At 51.9% G+C, this 12231-nt stretch overlaps 6 non-coding genes across 6 annotated transcripts; all 6 read right to left on the bottom strand.

The window, feature by feature from the left end:
* Positions 1-13: 13 nt before the first annotated feature.
* On the bottom strand, positions 14-87 carry TRNAN-GUU (transfer RNA asparagine (anticodon GUU)). Its single transcript has one exon. It is a non-coding gene; the product is annotated as a tRNA-Asn (tRNA).
* Positions 88-1176: 1089 nt separating this feature from the next.
* Positions 1177-1250, bottom strand: TRNAN-GUU (transfer RNA asparagine (anticodon GUU)). The gene has a single exon. It is a non-coding gene; the product is annotated as a tRNA-Asn (tRNA).
* A 1648-nt stretch (positions 1251-2898) lies between these two features.
* On the bottom strand, positions 2899-2972 carry TRNAK-UUU (transfer RNA lysine (anticodon UUU)). The gene has a single exon. It is a non-coding gene; the product is annotated as a tRNA-Lys (tRNA).
* A 510-nt stretch (positions 2973-3482) lies between these two features.
* Positions 3483-3556, bottom strand: TRNAN-GUU (transfer RNA asparagine (anticodon GUU)). Its single transcript has one exon. It is a non-coding gene; the product is annotated as a tRNA-Asn (tRNA).
* Positions 3557-5496: 1940 nt separating this feature from the next.
* On the bottom strand, positions 5497-5570 carry TRNAK-UUU (transfer RNA lysine (anticodon UUU)). The gene has a single exon. It is a non-coding gene; the product is annotated as a tRNA-Lys (tRNA).
* A 944-nt stretch (positions 5571-6514) lies between these two features.
* On the bottom strand, positions 6515-6588 carry TRNAN-GUU (transfer RNA asparagine (anticodon GUU)). Its single transcript has one exon. It is a non-coding gene; the product is annotated as a tRNA-Asn (tRNA).
* Between the last annotated feature and the right edge of the window lie 5643 nt (positions 6589-12231).

Genomic DNA, 12231 nt, shown 5'->3' with positions numbered 1-12231 from the left:
AAAAGCGACACACCGCTCCCGGGAGGGCTCGAACCTCCAGCCTTTCGGTTAACAGCCGAACGCGCTAGCCAATTGCGCCACAGAGACAGTGATGCTCCACTCTCACCACCATCCTAAAAATTGTTCAAAGCTATCAGCGCAAAGAAAAAAAGCGACACACCGCTCCCGGGAGGGCTCGAACCTCCAACATTTCGGTTAACGGCCGAACGCGCTAGCCAAATGCGCCACGGAGACAGTCGTGGTCCACTCTCACCACCGTCAGAACATTTCTCGAAAGCTATCAGCGCAAAACAGCGACACACTGCCTGAGAGGGTTCGAACCTCCAAACTTTCGTTTAACCGCCGAACGCGCTAGCCAATTGTGCCACGGAGACAGTCGTGCTCCCCTCTCACCACCATCAGAACATTTCTCCAAAGCTATCAGCGCAAAGAAAAAAAAAGCGACACACCACCTCCGGGTAGGCTCGAACGTCCAACCTTTCGGTAAACAGCCGAACGCGCTAGACAATTGCGCCACGGAGACAGTCGTTCTTCACTCTCACCACCGTCAGAACATTTCTCCAAAGCTATCAGCGCAAAGAAAAAAAAGCGACACACGAGTCCCGGAACGGCTCGAGCCTCCAAACTTTCGGTTAACAGCCAAACGCGCTAGCCAATCGCGCCACAGAGACAGTCGTGCTCCACTCTCACCACGGTCAGAACATTTCTCCAAAGCTATCACCGCAAAGAAAAAAAGCGACACACCGCTCCCGGGAGGGCTCGAACCTCCAAACTTTCGGTTAATAGCCGAACGCGCTAGCCAGTTGTGCCACGGAGACAGTCGTGCACCACTCTCACCTCCTTGAGAACATTTCTCCAAAGCTACCAGAGAAACAAAGTGACACAACGCCCCCGGGTGGGCTCAAACCTCCAAACTTTCGGTTAACGGCCGAACACGCTAGCCAATTTCGCCAAGGAGACAGTCGTGCTCCAGTCTCACCACCAACAGAAGATTTCTTCAAAGCTATCAGCGCAAAAAAAGCGACACACCGCCCCCGGGTAGGCTCGAACCTCCAACCTTTCGATTAACAGCCGAACGTGCTAGCCAATTGAGCCACGGAGACAGTCGTGCTCCACTCTCACCACCATCAGAATATTTGTTCAAAGCTATCAGCGCAAAGAAAAAAAGCGACACACTGCTCCCGGGAGGGCTCGAACCTCCAAACTTTCGGTTAACAGCCGAACGCGCTAGCCAATTGCGCCACGGAAATTGTCGTGCTCCACTCTCACCACCATCAGAACATTTCTCCAAAGCTATCAGCGCAAAGAAAAAAAAAAGCCACACACCACCTCCGGGTAGGCTGAAACCTCAAACCTTTCGGTTAACAGCCGAACGCGCTAGACAATTGCACCACGGAGACAGTCGTGCTCCACTCTCACCACGGTCAGTAAATTTCTCCAAAGCTATCAGCGCAAAGAAAAAAAGCAACACACCGCTCCAGGCAGGGCTCGAACCTCCAGCCTTTCGAATAACAGCCGAACGCGCTAGCCAGTTGTGCCACGGAGACAGTAGTGCAGCTTTCTCACCTCCGCCAGAACATTTTTTCAGAGCTATCAGCGCGAACAAAAAAAAGTGACACACCGCTTCCGGGAGGGCTCGAACCTCCAACCTTTCGCTTAACAGCCGAACGCGCTGGCCAATTGCGCCAAGGAGACAGTCGTGCTCCACACTCACCACCGTCAGAACATTTCTCCAAAGCTATCAGCGCAAAGAAAAAAAATGGCAGCATATTCACGAAATGAATGATGAAGAGTGGGGCGAAGCATTTGTCCATCCATGCGTCCATCTTTGTAACCGTCCATGCATCTGTTCGTGCGCCCGTCCCTGCGTTCGTTCATGAACCCGCCCCTGCGTCCTTCCTTGAGTCCATCCATGCATCTGACAGTGTCTTGATTTGTCCAACTATTCAACACTCCAAGTCCCAACATCTCGCATCTTTTTATCATATATTCCCCATATGCAAGCACTGTCAGTGGACATTCCAAGGACTAAACGAGAGGTGGCACACGCACACTTTCTTAAGGCTTGCACTTCGGGTCTACTTCCCACCTTCAACCACCTTGAGTTTATGGTAAATACTAGTTCACTGTATTCATGGCATGCACTGCGGCCCAATGCTCGCTAAACCTTTCTAAAACCAAAGAGGTTACGCCCAGAGAGTATAACGTAGCAACCTTTTCCTGTCAGATAGTGCTCAATATACATGCCAGTGGCTGCTAAGTTGAAATGAGAGACAGGAGGATTCAGCTTTTATGTTTTTACTGCTTGCGCTTCGTAATGCTTCCCCCCCTTTAACCACCTCGAATTCATTCATGGTATATACTAGTTCATTGTATTCATGGCCCTGCGGCTCAACACTTGCTAAGGCTTTCTAAAACTAAAGAAGTTACACCCAGCGAGTATAATGTAGCAACCCTTTCTTGTCCGCTAGTGCTCAATGTACATGCCATTGGCTGCTAATGGAAGTCGCAGGGTGCGCGTCGTCTAAAAGCCGAATGCTCCTGGCTCTCATTCCCCATTAGCAGCCATTGGCATGTACATTGAGCACTATTGTTTATTGGTAAACAACGCAAAGAAGAAATGTCTCACCGGCAGCACCTTCGAGGTCAAATGTTATACCTATTTCGGTTATGTGCCACTGGTGGTTACGTACTACGAGGAACGCACAAGCCACGCCTTAAGGAGCTTCGCCCCTGAACAAAAGCGACACACCACCTCCGGGTGGGCTCAAACCTCGAATGTTGTGGTTAACAGCCGAACGCGCTAGCCACTTGCGCCACGGAGGCAGTCGTGCTTCACTCTCACCACCATCAGAACATTTGTTCAAAGCTATCAGCGCAAAGAAAAAAGCGACACACTGCTCCCGGGAGGGCTCGAACCTCCAACCTTTCGGTTAAAGGCCGAACGCGCTAGCCAATTGCGCCACGGAAATTGTCGTGCTCCACTCTCACCACCATCAAAACATTTCTCCAAAGCTATCAGCGCAAAGAAAAAAAGTGACACACCGCTCCCTGGGGGGCTCGAACCTCCAACAATTCGGTTGACGGCCCAACGCGCTAGCCAATTGCGCCACGGAGGCAGTCGTGCTCGACTCTCACCACCGTCAGAACATCTTTCCAAAGCTATAAGAGCAAAAAAAAAAGCGACACACCAGTCCCGGGAGGGCTCCAGCCTCCAACCTTTCGGTTAACAGCCGAACGTGTTAGCCAATTGCACCACAGAGACAGTCGTGCTCCGCTCTCACCACCGTCAGAACATTTCTCAAAAGCTATCAGCGCAAAAAAAAGCGACACACCGCCCCCGGGTAGGCTCGAACCTCCAACCTTTCGATTAACAGCCGAACGTGCTAGCCAATTGAGCCACGGAGACAGTCGTGCTCCACTCTCATCACCATCAGAATATTTGTTCAAAGCTATCAGCGCAAAGAAAAAAAGCGACACACTGCTCCCGGGAGGGCTCGAACCTCCAACCTTTCGGTTAACAGCCGAACGCGCTAGCCAATTGCGCCACGGAAATTATCGTGCTCCACTCTCACCACCATCAGAACATTTCTCCAAAGCTATCAGCGCAAAGAAAAAAAAGCCACACACCACCTCCGGGTAGGCTGAAACCTCAAACCTTTCGGTTAACAGCCGAACGCGCTAGACAATTGCACCACGGAGACAGTCGTGCTCCACTCTCACCACGGTCAGTAAATTTCTCCAAAGCTATCAGCGCAAAGAAAAAAAGCGACACACCGCTCCCGGCAGGGCTCGAACCTCCAGCCTTTCGAATAACAGCCGAACGCGCTAGCCAATTGTGCCACGGAGACAGCAGTGCAGCTTTCTCACCTCCGCCAGAACATTTTTTCAAAGCTATCAGCGCGAACAAAAAAAAGTGACACACCGCTTCCGGGAGGGCTCGAACCTCCAACCTTTCGCTTAACAGCCGAACGCGCTGGCCAATTGCGCCAAGGAGACAGTCGTGCTCCACACTCACCACCGTCAGAACATTTCTCCAAAGCTATCAGCGCAAAGAAAAAAATGGCAGCATATTCACGAAATGAATGATGGAGAGTGGGGCGAAGCATTTGTCCATCCATGCGTCCATCTTTGTAACCGTCCATGCATCTGTTCGTGCGCCCGTCCCTGCGTTCGTTCATGAACCCGCCCCTGAGTCCTTCCTTGAGTCCATCCATGCATCTGTCAGTGTGTTGATTCGTCCATCTATTCAACACTCCAAGTCCCAACATCTCGTATCTTTTTATTATATATTCCCCATATGTAAGCACTGTCAGTGGACATTCCAAGGACTAAACGAGAGGTGGCACACGCACACTTTCTTAAGGCTTGCACTTCGGGTCTACTTCCCACCTTCAACCACCTTGAGTTCATGGTAAATACTAGTTCACTGTATTCATGGCATGCACTCCGGCCTAATGCTCGCTAAACCTTTCTAAAACCAAGGAGGTTACGCCCAGAGAGTATAACGTAGCAACCTTTTCCTGTCAGATACTGGTCAATATACATGCCAGTGGCTGCTAAGTTGAAATGAGAGACAGGAGGATTCAGCTTTTATGTTCTTACGGCTTGCGCTTCGTAATGCTTCCCCCCCTTTAACCACCTCGAATTCATTAATGGTATATACTAGTTCATTGTATTCATGGCCCTGCGGCTCAACACTCGCTAAGGCTTTCTAAAACTAAGGAAGTTACACCCAGCGAGTATAATGAAGCAACCCTTTCTTGTCCGCCAGTGCTCAATGTACATGCCATTGGCTGCTAATGGAAGTCGCAGGGTGCGCGTCGTCTAAAAGCCGAATGCTCCTGGCTCTCATTCCCCATTAGCAGCCATTGGCATGTACATTGAGCACTATTGTTTATTGGTAAACAACGCAAAGAAGAAATGTCTCACCGGCAGCACCTTCGAGGTCAAATGTTATACCTATTTCGGGTATGTGCCACTGGTGGTTACGTACTACGAGGAACGCACAAGTCACGCCTTAAAGAGCTTCGCCCCTGAACAAAAGCGACAAACCATCTCCGGGTGGGCTCAAACCTCGAATTTTTCGGTTAACAGCCGAACGCGCTAGCCAATTGCGCCACGGAGGCAGTCGTGCTTCACTCTCACCACCATCAGAACATTTGTTCAAAGCTATCAGCGCAAAGAAAAAAGCGACACACCGCTCCCGGGAGGGCTCGAACCTCCAACATTTCGGTTAACGGCCGAACGTGCTAGCCAATTGAGCCACGGGGACAGTCGTGCTCCACTCTCACCACCATCAGAATATTTGTTCAAAGCTATCAGCGCAAAGAAAAAAAGCGACACACTGCTCCTGGGAGGGCTCGAACCTCAAACCTTTCGGTTAACAGCCGAACGCGCTAGCCAATTGCGCCACGGAGACAGTAGTGCAGCACTCTCACCTCCGTCAGAACATTTCTCCAAAGCTGTTAGCACGAAGAAAAAAAAGGGACACACCGCTCCCGGGAGGGCTCGAACCTCCAACCTTTCGGTTAAAGGCCCAACGCGCTAGCCAACTGCGCCACGGAAACAGTCGCGCTCCACTCTCACCACCGTCAGAACATTTCTCAAAAGCTATCAGCGCAAGAAAAAGCGACACACGCCCCCGGGTAGGCTAGAACCTCCAACCTTTCGGTTAACAGCCGAACGCGCTAGCCAACTGCGCCACTGAGACAGTCGTGCTCCACTCTCACCACCAACAGAACATTTGTTCAAAGCTATCAGCACAAAGAAAAAGAGCGACACACTGCTCCAGGGAGGGCTCCAACCTTCAACCTTTCGGGTAAAGGCCGAACGCGCTAGCCAATTGCGTAACGGAGACAGTCGTGCTCCTCTCTCACCACCGTCAGAACATTTCTCAAAAGCTATCAGCGCAAAAAAAGCGACACACCGCCCCCGGGTAGGCTCGAACCTCCAACCTTTCGATTAACAGCCGAACGTGCAAGCCAATTGAGCCACGGAGACAGTCGCGCTCCACTCTCACCACCATCAGAATATTTGTTCAAAGCTATCAGCGCAAAGAAAAAAAGCGACACACTGCTCCCGGGAAGGCTCGAACCTCCAGCCTTTCGGTTAACAGCCGAACGCGCTAGCCAATTGCGCCACGGAGATTGTCGTGCTTCACTCTCACCACCATCAGAACATTTCTCCAAAGCTATCAGCGCAAAGAAAAAAAAAGCCACACACCACCTCCGGGTAGGCTGGAACCTCCAACCTTTCGGTTAACAGCCGAATGCGCAAGACAATTGCACAGCGGAGACAGTCGTGCTCCACTTTCACCACCGTCAGAACATTTCTCAAAGCTATCAGCGCAAAAAAAGCGACACACCGCCCCTGGGTAGGCTCGAACCTCTAACCTTTCGATTAACAGCCGAACGTGCTAGCCAATTGAGCCACGGGGACAGTCATGCTCCACTCTCACCACCATCAGAATATTTGTTCAAAGCTATCAGCGCAAAGAAAAAAAGCGACACACTGCTCCCGGGAGGGCTCGAACCTCCAACCTTTCGGTTAACAGCCGAACGCGCTAGCCAATTGCGCCACGGAGACAGTAGTGCAGCACTCTCACCTCCGTCAGAACATTTCTCCAAAGCTGTTAGCACGAAGAAAACAAAGGGACACACCGCTCCCGGGAGGGCTCGAACCTCCAACCTTTCGGTTAAAGGCCGAACGCGCTAGCCTATTGCGCCACGGAGATTGTCGTGCTCCACTCTTACCACCATCAAAACATTTCTCCAAAGCTATCAGCGCAAAGGAAAAAAGCGACACACCGGTCCCGAGGGGGCTCGAACCTCCAAGAATTCGGTTGACGGCCCAACGCGCTAGCCAATTGCGCCACGGAAACAGTCGTGCTCGACTCTCACCACCGTCAGAACATCTTTCCAAAGCTATAAGCGCAAAGAAAAAAAAGCGACACACCAGTCCCGGAAGGGCTCGAGCCTCCAACCTTTCGGTTAACAGCCGAACGCGCTAGCCAATTGCACCACGGAGACAGTCGCGCTCCACTCTCACCACCGTCAGAACATTTCTCAAAAGCTATCAGCGCAAGAAAAAGCGACACACGCCCCCGGGTAGGCTAGAACCTCCAACCTTTCGGTTAACAGCCGAACGCGCTAGCCAACTTCGCCACTGAGACAGTCGTGCTCCACTCTCACCACCAACAGAACATTTGTTCAAAGCTATCAGCACAAAGAAAAAGAGCGACACACTGCTCCAGGGAGGGCTCCAACCTTCAACCTTTCGGTTAAAGGCAGAACGCGCTAGCCAATTGCGTAACGGAGACAGTCGTGCTCCTCTCTCACCACCGTCAGAACATTTCTCAAAAGCTATCAGCGCAAAAAAAAGCGACACACCGCCCCCGGGTAGGCTCGAACCTCCAACCTTTCGATTAACAGCCGAACGTGCTAGCCAATTGAGCCACGGAGACAGTCGTGCTCCACTCTCACCACCATCAGAATATTTGTTCAAAGCTATCAGCGCAAATAAAAAAAGCGACACACTGCTCCCGGGAAGGCTCGAACCTCCAGCCTTTCGGTTAACAGCCGAACGCGCTAGCCAATTGCGCCACGGAGATTGTCGTTCTCCACTCTCACCACCATCAGAACATTTCTCCAAATCTATCAGCGCAAAGAAAAAAAAAGCCACACACCACCTCCGGGTAGGCTGGAACCTCCAACCTTTCGGTTAAAAGCCGAATGCGCAAGACAATTGCGCCACGGAGATTGTCGTGCTCCACTCTCACCACCATCAGAATATTTCTCCAAAGCTATCAGCGCGAAGAAAAAAAAAGCGACACACCACTTCGGGAGGGCTCGAGCCTCCGACCTTTCGGTTAACAGCCGAACGGGCCAGCCAATTGCGCCATGGAAACAGTCGTGCTTCACTCTCACCACCGTCAGAATATTTCTCAAAAGCCATCAGCGGAAAAAAAGCGACACACCGCCCCCGGGTGGGCTCAAACCTCCCAACTTTCGGTTAATAGCTGAACGCGCTAGCCTATTGCGCCACGGAGACAGTCGTGCTCCACTCTCCCCACCGTCAGAACATTTCTTCAAAGCTATCAGCGCAAAGAAAAAGCGACACACCGCCCCCGGGTGGGCTCAAACCTCCAACCTTTCGGTTAACAGCCAAACGCGCTAGATAATTGCGCCACGGAGACAGTCGTGCTCCACTCTCACCTCAGTCAGAACATTTCTCCAAAGCTATCAGGGAAAAGAAAAAAAGTGACACACTGCCCCTGGGTGGGCTCAAACTCCCAAACTTTCGATTAACAGCCGAACGCGCTAGCCAATTGTGCCAAGGAGACAGTAGGGCAGCACTCTCACCTCCGTCAGAACATTTTTTCAAAGCTATCAGCTCGAAGAAAAAAAGTGACACACCATTCCCGGGAAGGCTCGAACCTCGAACCTTTTGGTTACGGCCGAATGCGCTAGGCAATTGCGCCTCGGACACAGCCGTGCTCCACTCTCACCACCATAAGAACATTTCTCCAAAGCTAACAGCGCAAAGAAAAAAAGCGACACACCACTCCCGGGAGGGCTTGAACCTCTAACAATACGGTTAACGGCCGAACGCGCTAGCTGATTGCGCCACGGAGACAGTCGTGCTCGACTCTCACCACCATGAGAACATCTTTCCAAAGCTATAAGCGCAAAGAAAAAAAAAGCGACACACCAGTCCCGGGAGGGCTTGAGCCTCCACCCTTTCGGTTAACAGCCGAACGCGCTTGCCAATTGCACCACGAAGAAACTCGAGCTCCACTCTCACCACCGTCAGAACATTTCTCAAAAGCTATCAGCGCAAAAAAAAAGCGACACACCGCCCCCGGGTAGGCTCGAACCTCCAACCTTTCGGTACACAGCCGAACGCGCTAGCCAATTGCGCCACTGAGACAGTCGTGCTCCACTGTTACCCCCATCAGAACATTTGTTCAAAGCTCTCAGCGCAAAGAAAAAAAGCGACACACTGCTCCCGGGAGGGCTCCAACCTCCAACCTTTCGGTTAACAGCCGAACGCGCTAGCCAATTGCGCCACGGAGATTGTCGTGCTCCACCCTCACAACCATCACAACATTTCTCCAAAGCTATCAGCGCAAAAAAAAAGCGACACACCACCTCCGGGTAGACTGGAACCTCCAACCGTACGGTTAACAGCCAAACGCGCTAGACAATTGCACCACGGAGACAGTCGTGCTCCACTTTCACCACCGTCAGAACATTTCTCAAAGCTATCAGCGCAAAAAAGCGACACACTGCCTGGGAGGGCTAGAACCTCCAACCTTTCGGTTAACAGCCGAACGCGCTTGCCAATTGAGCCACGGAGACAGTCGTGCTCTACTCTCACCACCATCAGAACATTTGTTCAAAGCTATCAGCGCAAAGAAAAAAAGCGACACACTGCTGCCGGAAGGGCTCGAACCTCCAACCTTTCGGTTGACGGCCGAACGCGCTAGCCAATTGCGCCAAGGAGACAGTCATGCTCCACTCTCACCACCGTCAGAACCCTTCTCGAAAGCTATCAGCGCAAAAGAGCGGCACACTGCCTGGGAGGGCTCGAACCTCCAAACTTTCGTTTACCCGCCGAACGCGCTTGCCAATTGTGCCACGGAGACAGTCGTGCTCCACTCTCACCACCATAAGAACATTTCTCCAAAGCTATCAGCGCAAAAAAAAAGCGACACAACACCTCCGGGTAGGCTGGAACGTCCAACCTTTCGGTTCACAGCCGAACGCGCTAGCCAAATGCGCCACGGAGACAGTAGTGCTCCACTCTCGCCACGGTAAGAACATTTCTCCAAAGCTATCAGCGCAAAGAAAAAAAGCGACACATCGCTCCCGGGAGGGCTCGAACCTCCAGCCTTTCGATTAACAGCCGACAGGGCTAGCCAATTGTGCCACAGAGACAGTAGTGCAGCTTTCTCACCTCCGTCAGAACATTTTTTCAAAGCTATCAGCGCGAACAAAAAAAAGTGACACACCGCTTCCGGGAGGGCTCGAACCTCCAAACTTTCGCTTAACAGCCGAACGCGCTAGCCAATTGCGCCAAGGAGACAGAAGTGCTCCACTCTCACCACCGTCAGAACATTTCTCCAAAGCTAACAGCGCAAAGAAAAAAAGCGACACACCATTCCCGGGAGGGCTTGAACCTCTAACAATACGGTTAACGGCCGAACGCGCTAGCTGATTGCGCCACGGAGACAGTCGTGCTCGACTCTCACCACCATGAGAACATCTTTCCAAAGCTATAAGCGCAAAGAAAAAAAAAGCGACACACCAGTCCCGGGAGGGCTCGAGCCTCCACCCTTTCGGTTAACAGCCGAACGCGCTTGCCAATTGCACCACGAAGAAACTCGCGCTCCACTCTCACCACCGTCAGAACATTTCTCAGAAGCTATCAGCGCAAAAAAAAAAGCGACACACCGCCCCCGGGTAGGCTCGAACCTCCAACCTTTCGGTACACAGCCGAACGCGCTAGCCAATTGCGCCACAGAGATTGTCGTGCTCCACTCTCACCACCATCAGAACATTTCTCCAAAGCCATCACCGCAAAGAAAAAAAGCGACACACCGCTCCCGGGAGGGCTCGAACCTCCAACCTTTCTGTCAACAGCCGAACGCGCTTGCCAATTGCGTAACGGAGACAGTCGTGCTCCACACTCAATACCGTCAGAACATTTTTCAAAAGCTATCAGCGCAAAAAAAGCGACACACTTCCTGGGAGGGCTCGAACCTTTAACCTTTCGCTTAAGGGCCGAACGTGCTAGCCAATTGTGCCACGGAGATAGTAGTGCTCCACTCTCACCGTCGTCAGAACATTTTTCCAAAGCTATCAGCGCGAAGAAAAAAAAGCGACACACCAGTCCCGGGAGGGCTCGAGCCTCCAACCTTTCGGATAACAGACGAACGCGATAACCAATTGCACCACGGAGACAGTCGCGCTCCACTCTCACTACCGTCAGAACATTTCTCAAAAGCTATCAGCGCAAAAAAAGCGACACACCGCTCCCGGGAGGGCTTGAACCTCTAACAATACGGTTAACGGCCGAACGCGCTAGCTAATTGCGCCACGGAGACAGTCGTGCTCGACTCTCACCACCGTGAGAACATCTTTCCAAAGCTATAAGCACAAAGAAAAAAAAGCGACACCCCAATCCCGGGAGGGCTCGAGCCTCCACCCTTTCGGTTAACAGCCGAACGCGCTTGCCAATTGCACCAGAAGAAACTCGCGCTCCACTCTCACCACCGTCAGAACATTTCTCAAAAGCTATCAGCGCAAAAAAAAGCGACACACCGCCCCCGGGTAGGCTCGAGCCTCCAACCTTTCGGTTTACAGCCAAACGTGCTAGCCAATTGTGCCACGGAGATAGTCTTGCTCTACTCTCACCGTCGTCAGAACATTTTTCCAAAGCTATCAGCGCAAAGAAAAAAAGCGACACGCCACTTTTGGGAGGGCTCGAACCTCCAACCTTTCGGTTAACAGCCGAACGTGCTAGCCAATAGTGCCACGAAGACAGTCGTGCTCCATTCTCACCACCATCAGAACATTTCTCTAAAGCTATCAGCGCCAAGAAAAAAAAGCGACACACCACCTCCGGGTAGGCTGGAATGTCCAACCTTTCGGTTCACAGCAGAACGAGCTAGACATTTGCGCCACGGAGACAGTCGTGCTCCACTCTCACCACCGTCAGAACATTTCTCGAAAGCTATCAGCGCAAAAAAAGCGACACACTGCTCCCGTGAGGGCTCGAACCTCCAAACTTTAGGTTAACAGCCGAACGCGCTAGCCAATTGCGCCACGGAGACAGTCGTGCTCCACTCTCACCACCGTCAGAACATTTCTCGAAAGCTATCAGCGCAAAAAAGCGACACACTGCTCCCGGGAGGGCTCGAACCTCCAAACTTTAGGTTAACAGCCGAACGCGCTAGCCAACTGCACCACAGAGACAGTCGTGCTCCACTCTCACCACGGTCAGAACATTTCTCCAAAGCTATCAGCGCAAAGAAAACAAGCGACACAACTATCCCGGCAGGGCTCGAACCTCCAGCCTTTCGATTAACAGCCAAACGCGCTAGCCAATTGTGCCACGGAGACAGTAGTGCAGCTTTCTCACCTCCGTCAGAACATTTTTTCAAAGCTATCAGCGCGGACAAAAAAAGTGACACACCGCTTCCCTCCAACCTTTCGCTAGACAGCC

This window comes from Rhipicephalus microplus, chromosome 8 (assembly GCF_043290135.1).
Source record: "Rhipicephalus microplus isolate Deutch F79 chromosome 8, USDA_Rmic, whole genome shotgun sequence".
In the NCBI taxonomy this organism is placed as follows: Eukaryota; Metazoa; Arthropoda; class Arachnida; order Ixodida; family Ixodidae; genus Rhipicephalus; species Rhipicephalus microplus.
The sequence above is the reverse complement of the archived record's forward strand: the minus strand, read 5'-3'. Positions and strand labels throughout refer to the sequence as shown.